This window comes from Alosa sapidissima, chromosome 5 (assembly GCF_018492685.1).
Source record: "Alosa sapidissima isolate fAloSap1 chromosome 5, fAloSap1.pri, whole genome shotgun sequence".
NCBI lineage: Eukaryota > Metazoa > Chordata > Actinopteri > Clupeiformes > Clupeidae > Alosa > Alosa sapidissima.
Genome location: NC_055961.1, coordinates 12,481,881 through 12,489,744, shown reverse-complemented (window position 1 = coordinate 12,489,744; position 7,864 = coordinate 12,481,881).

The following is a 7,864-nucleotide window of genomic DNA, read 5'->3' as shown; positions in this document are numbered from 1 at the left end:
TAAAAAAAAATCAATTTAGGCTACTTCGCTATGCAATAAGGTTTCCATTAGAGCACAGCGCACGTTCAATGAATGAAGGAAAGGCCTTGTCTCGCAATAAACAGCTGGAAATTCCAACACTTTTTCAACTACACGAAACTTTACAGTGATCATCAAATACCCTCTAGATCTAAATGCCCATCAGTCTCAACATTTAACTATAGTATATATGTCAATATAATATATAGTATATAAGTCAAAAAGTAAATTAAATCTCATACCAAAACCGAAAATCGTCTGCGTTTGATAGCCTGGTATGCCGCTCCAAACAAAACGCATGTCTCACAATAACGTAGAAAAGGTCTGCCTCGAATAAGCCTACCTCAAATAAATACCTGTGCTTTGCGCAGCCTAAGTAAATAGCAGACGCCGGACATAATTTAGGATTTACGGAAAGTATGCCATCATACGATGTTGGACGCCTGGCGATGCTCTGGCCGTCTACTGTGCCTCTGACACCGCTGCCTCATTTGGATGGTAACTCCACAGGTGAGCGCGAAGATTGGATGTCGTGGATGCGCAAGTAAACTGTTTTTTTGCTGAGTCCGCAGACAACATTCTCTTTAACGGTTACTTCACCATCTGCGGTGTACAACTCAAAGTAAAGACACATTTTAGATGAGTTGGGGACGTAATTGTCTGCTCAGGCTGACCGTTCTGTGCGTTATCTTCAATACTATCTTCAATATTATTTTCAAAACAGGGTGGCTATTGAGGGCTCTGGCTCCAGTAATTGTGGCTACTGGCTATTATTGGCTTGATTTGGTCATGGGCCAACGCTAGAATACGTTTAGAGCACCCGCTATGAGATGGCAAACAATAAAATAAAAAACAAACCAATCATAGTTCGACTACGGATATTTCCCGTAATGTTCGAATGCATATTTGCAGCAGGACAGCAGGCAGACCGCTCTAGTTAGAGCCGCTGTTATCCAATGAAATTAAGTTGCGCTTCAGGGCGACTTCACTCGGACTCCATGCGCGTTCCCGAGCAACTTTTTCTTCTTCTTGTTATGAGGACTTTATGTGCATTATCGCCACCCTCTTACAGGAGGACGACTCTCTTTTTACAGAATATCCAATAAAAATCGACGTTGGTCCATGCGTCATTTCCAGCTTTGTAACTTGGCGCATGGTCAGAGCCGACTGGCGCTGGATCCGAACCCCAGTGTTCAAGATGGCGTTGACTATGAATTGGCCGGATTTACTAGCCTAGCCTCCACCATTAATTTGTATGGAGGGCGGGACTTAGTCACTCTCTCCAGTTATATATAATACCTCCATGATTAGAAATCATATGTTTGGATTCGGGTTGATTGATGGCTACATCTGACTGATTAGCCAATCAAATCGACCTATTATGGCAAGGTAGGCAGGACTGACTGCAGTTGGGCCTGCAATGTTCGAAAAGAATACCCGGAACCGTTCATGACGAATTTTGACGCTATCTATTTGACTTGTGGAACTTCGTGGGTATCTTCTGTCTGTCAGTCAGACTGATATTCACTGGAAAAGGATTTGTCACACTGACATGGTTATGGTTATAGTTATGGACAGTATATTGACCGTTTTTGTTTTAAAAAATATATATTGATGCCTTCATTAAGCAAAATTATATGATGTAATGTTAACGTTACAGTGTCAACTGGACTACATGTTAGCGAGATGCACATAACGTCAGCTAGCTCTGCACGTATGTCAGTAGCCTATGCAGGAATTGGTACGTTTTGTTTCATGTTTATTTGATAACATAGACTTGTAATACATGCTTGTGATCTGGCCCTTTTCCATATAAAAAAAGCAGTGCTTGGTTACTACTAGATTGTATGCTAGCTTAAAGTTGTGTGTGATGTTGCTTTGGTGAAGCTGTCTGGATCGGCATCTGTTTGAAAATTGTCATTTGCCTTGGTTTCCTGCCGTGCTAGTTAGTCTGACTTTTTATATATCTAGGTTTTGTGGACATTATTGGTGAAATCCATGGCGTGGCCATCAGATATTCTGAAATAGCCAACAAGCAGTAGCCTAGTAGCAGCATAGGGCAATTACATTAAGACACTTTCTCATAAATACGTTTGGCAAACAGGATAGTGTGGTGATATTATCTAGACACATTTAATAATGACACAGTTAATAATAATGCTTGTGTGTGTACTGGTCTATTAAGGAGACCTTCCATTTAATATGCAAACATTTACTGGCAGTCATTGTGCAGCTGTTATGCAAACATGTACTGGAAATAGTTTGTGCAGCTGTTATGCAAACAATGTACTGGAACATGTAGTCTGCCTGTTATGCAAACATTTACTGGAAGTCATGAGACTGGACGGTCAAAGGCTAAGAGTGGAAATAAACCAGACAGGGCCTGGGGGAGAAAGGTGCTTACCAGAAGGGCATAAGTAGAAGGGGCTAGCAGAAAAGGAGAAGCAGGGACTTCCAGAGAGAGGAAGTGAAACCAGATGTTGAAGTGACACATAGAACCAAATCAAAACGTACCCTGCCTGGCAACAGATTACACATAGAACCTGGACACATGCATTCTGCCTAGCAACACACATTTTTTAATGTCTATATGAGAAGGAGTTTCCACCAATATCTCAGGTCCCAAAACGCTCTGATTGGCTAAAAGGGGCCTGGTGACGTTCCTGGGGATAGGAACGCCTCTCAGGCCCCCGAGAGTATAAAGGAGAGAGCTCAGGCACATTCAGATCAGATCTCATCGGGGTAGCAGCTGCCACTCACCACTCTATTGCCTGACGGTCCAGTCCTGACTCTGTTTGGATTGTATTATCACTGCAATACGGTGAATAAAGGATCAACAGTCTTCAGCTTCTCTCGTCTTGGTGTTCTCCTTCGGGTCTTTGACATCAGAGTGCTAGTTGGATTGGAGGTTTTTGGAAGTGGATAGATTTCCACGACAGATCTGGAGGTTCTACCGAGATTTGAAAGGATTCAACAAGGGAAGCAGTTCCGTCCCGGGTGAAGCAGACTTCTCCAGTGCAACTCTCCGGGCCCAAAAGGTAAGCACTTTTGCTTATTATTAGGGAGAGTTGTACTGTGGGAGTCGGTGGGTAGGCCGGGAAGGGGTGCTAACCTGAATCCTCAAAAGAATAGTGGAGACACAAGACAGAGATTGGGTTGTACTGTTGGTCTTAAAAAGCGTTTTGTAATTTTGTGAACCGGTTAAAATAGTTTTCAAGGAGAAAACTGAGTTAAATGGCCATGTAATAATTTCCAAGGAGGAAATCTAGTTTTCAAGGAGAAAGCAAAAATAGTGTTTTAATTTCCAAGGAGGAAATCTAGTTTTCAAGGAGAAAACTAAAATAGTATTTTGTGTAAAGGGAGCACGGGCTGCCCTAAAATATATGTGTGTTTCGGAGAAAAAGAACGGGTTAATAGGTAAAAACTGCAATATTAGCTGTAAGTTGAACGTGTGAAACTGTCCTGAGCAAAGGGTGATGAACAAAATATATTTTATTATAATCTGCTGTTGTTTCTGTAAAAACTGAGTGTGCGCCGTTGTGTTTTCTTTTGACCGCCTGGGCATGGGCCCACAATAGATGCAAGACAAGCGCACATACAAATTTGAGGTAGAAGAGTTCGGCGAGGGAAGGAGGATCGCCACGCTAACAGACGGACGTCAAACTCACATAATAGAGGTTGCGGCTGCAATATTCATAAGAAGCTTGCACAGCAACCATAGCCTGGACATAAGGAGATTGTTGCAGTTGTTGGAAGTTTTTGCAGATGCCCCCCCCGAGTCCCCTGTTAGAGTAACAATATTGCCCAAGATTAGGATTGTGAGAGACCATAGGCCAGAGACCCTAGGAAAAGTCCTCTACCGCTTTGAAATTTCTGATGATTCAGGTGAGGAAGAACTAGACACAGACTCCCCAGAAGAGTTCACTCCAAACAGTAGTGTGAGAGAGGAAGAGGCAGACAGTGAGCCAGGGGAAGTAAGTGCCCCACCAGAGACAGGATACAGCAGCCTAGGGTCAGAGGAAGAGGGGCACCAGGAGTCAGGTCAAGGGGGTCTAGTGAGAGCTCCAACTCCCTATCCAGGCAACACCGTGTCCCACCAGCTGATTCACAGTCCATTCCGTGTAGTTGACAGCCCAGCCACCCCCCGATATAGCTCACCGCCCTCTACAAGTTATAGCCCAACCAACCCCCGGTCCAACTCAAGTTACAGTCCAATTGTGCCCCAGCAGGAGGAGGTCCACGGCCCGACTGAGCCCCAGCCAGTGCGGGACATAGAACAGGTGCTGAAAGGGATAGTTGGCCGAGACAGGGGAAGGCTGGCCGATTTTATGAGAGAGTCTTTATCAGTATCAGTGTTCTGGAACGAGGAAGGGAGCACTAGGGATAAATATTCAGTTCATGTTGACCACCTTGACAAATACGGAGGAACCCACTCAAGACTAGGCACCAGCGTAGCACCATTGGCACTGCAGACAGTAATAGAGCAGGTAGGAAAGTTTGTGGGGGTGAACACAAGGCCAGTGGTTGACCAGCTCTTTGCCCCACCTGAGGGAAGGAAGCGCAAGTTTGAGAGGGATTCCCCAGCTGCAAGAAGGAGAAGGACAAATAGAGATTACAGATAGGAAGGGGAGGCACTGCTGCAGGGACTCCATAACAACTGCTTGAACTGAATAAACCCCACAGTAACGGCTTAGCAAAAACTTGTAATCCGCTAACTTTGCTTAAATTGAAAGTGTTGTGCCTGCTTCAATAAAATAAAGAGAAAATAAAGTCAATAAATGCATGTTGTAAAGGCAAAATAAAAAGGTTAAAAGGTAAATCTTGAGTGAAGAAGTATTATTGAAAAGAAAAGATAAAGACTCAAAACCCCCCTTGATACAATAACGTTGGTGAAGTAGGAAGGATAGTTATAATATTAAGATAGAAGCAGGAACTAGAGAAAATAAGCAGAGTAACGCCCACAAATAGCGAATGAACTTAGAAAGTAAGTGGCACATCACTTTCATTCGGCTGCAGGATAATAAGTGGTGCATATTTACGAGAAACCGAGAGGGTCTCGTGAACGGAGCATATCGGTGCCACAGTTACACAGAGCTACTAGAAAAAATAGAATATCTGATAGGGAAAGCTTACCCGTTAGAGTTAGGAACACCTATGGACACAAGGAGCGACGATAGCGATACATCGGATTAACAAAGCACAGAAGCCTATTAAGCAGGTCCAGGAGAAACGTTGAAAGTATATGGAACAGGGACAGCAGAACGTGCTCTGGGCCATAGATATCGTTGAATACGACGAACACGACTGGGAGACAAGCGTCAGAGACGGAGAGGGCCGAGAATACGTAGGATACGTGGGTGAGGTCCCCTTTGAGTGCAAGCTCCCGTATAGGTGCAAAAACCGAGACGACATAGACCTAAAAGCAACGCTTTCTTTGTTGAGTAAACTAACCCCTAATAGCCTGCCAGTGAGGAAACAGGAGGAACCACAGCCCCAAGCAGCCGGAAGTAAAGGAGAGGCTACATCGGGTGACCTGAAGATAAAAGAGAAGTGGACAATAAGAATCTCCGAGCACGGGAGTGACGGGTGGAGCGTAAGCGCAGTGAACGATAGAGGAGAAGCATTTGAAGAAAGGAGAGGCAAACTGAATACGGTCTTCCAGGAGTGGGGCGACGTGCAGAACTCTATACTATACTTGGTGAGCGACCTACGACTGGACTGGGAGGAAAAAGACCAGAACAGGTACAAGAGGGAGAGGAAAAGACAATACGAAAAGGATTATCGCCTGTTCTGCACTGACCGGGAGGACATAAACAAACTAGACTACGGCAAAAATCCCCATTCCACCGAAGACAACGACCTCTAAGAAAAATGGCAACCAGAACAATGACACCTCTGGAGGAAGTAGTAGGGGAGAATGCCATTGCTGAAAAGGACGTAAAGAACATCAACCACAAATGGTTCCTAAGATACAAAGGAGACCACACAGCATGGCCAAAAGAAGGATCACTCAACCCGACAATAATTGCTCAGATGAGGGAAAAAATCATGAACCACAAGGGTTATGACAAAGGCCCACGGAGGCAGGAAAAAAGAGAGAAGGAATTGAAAACTTTGGAGGCCTTCGCTAAGATATCGGAGAGAAAGAGAAGGCAAAGGGCGGACCAGAATGACACGCCGCCTGAAACGCCCACCACAGAGAAGTGCCCCCAATCACAGCCCACAGAGAAAGAGCTGGACGCCCCGACCCAAGCAGCAGAGCCAGGAGCTCCGCCCATGGAGGAGCTGCGTCCTCCCCCATACAGGGAAAAGGACAAACTGTACCCGGAAGTGCCGCGAGAAGAGGACAACGTGCGGGAAATAATCCGGCGCCTGGAAGAGAGGGACCCACGGACCCTGGCAATGCAAGCACCGGGATATGGGTCACAGGCCCCAACGGTGCACCTGGCAGTACAGGCCCCACTAATGGTGAAGGGGATCACCCTAGAAGGGACCTGCGCGGAGGTGCTGAAAGAAGTAAAAAGAATAAGGTGGGAACAGGCCAACCCCCAGCCGAGACCATCAACATCCCAACCGGCGTCTGCACAGTCATCGCCACCATCATCCCCCGCCAGGGAAACGCTCCCAGAACACCTTCTGGAAAGTACAGAGCCGGGTGAAGGAAAAGAGTGGGATGAGGAAGAAGAAACTAAAAGGGAATTGGAGGAGCGGGTGGTGAGTGACTACCACACAAGCCTAAGAGGCCACCGGGAAACAGACGGATCTCCAGTGACCGGCCCCCAAGAACTCTGTCGGGAGAGCCAGAAGAGGCGTACAGGTGATCCCGAAGCTGGAGGAAGCGAGCCCCTACGCCTTCCAGGCCACAGGAAGGAACGAGCCCCTGAGGGGGGAGAAGAGGAACAGAGACAATGGTACGGGAGGCTGTGGGACCACCTGAAGACAGTCATGGAAGAGTGGGTAGAGGCCACAGGGGAGGAAGAAAGAGAAGCCCGAGATAGAGAGGCCATGAAGACCCTGGCCTGGGTGAGGTCACAGATGGACAAGGAACCGGTAAAGGAGGGGTGCAGAGAGTCATGGCGGAAGCTCGAGGAATACACCCAGATATGCTGGAGGAAAGTGGAAAAAGCCATTAGGCAAGCGGAAGAGAGATACCGAAACAGAAGAAGAGAGGAACAGAGGGTTGAAGATCGGTATGAGGAAAAAATGGAGAGAATGGAAAGGGGTCTGAAGGAGTTGAAAGCCGCTAGAGAAATCGGAGCACAGGAGATAGAACGGGCCGAGGAGATTATGGAAGAATTAACAGAGATAGAGAAGTGGGGAGACAAGGGGACAGGCCCAGGAAGCACGCCAGAACATGCCAAGTACAAAAGGGCTTGCAGGAACTGCGGCGAGAGCCTGAAAAGAGAAATGAAAGAAGTCCTGAAAAGGATGGAGGCCATGGGAGCGCAAGAAGAGAGAGAAGGAAGGCTCAGAGAGGAAGAGATGAAGAAGAGCGAGGAGCTGAGGAGGAAACAGGAGAGTGGAAAAAGAGAAAGCCGTCGAGAATCCAGACGAGAGTCCTCCGATAGGGGAAGGGCCCGCCGACTAACCTTCGAACTGACCTGCAGTCCAACCACGATAGCGGGAGAAGAGGAGGAAGATACGGACGAAGCAGACAGCCAGGCTGGCTCAGGAGAGGACTATGAGTCAGCGGAAGGAGAGGAGGTAGGACTGGAAGTCGTGGAACAGTTCCTCACAGAGCAAACTCAGAGAGAACTGCCACAGGGTCCGAGGGGAGAGGACCCCTCAGTGTGTCTCGGCTGCGGAAGAACGTTCAAAGGAGAAAAGGGTGTGAGGACCCACCAGC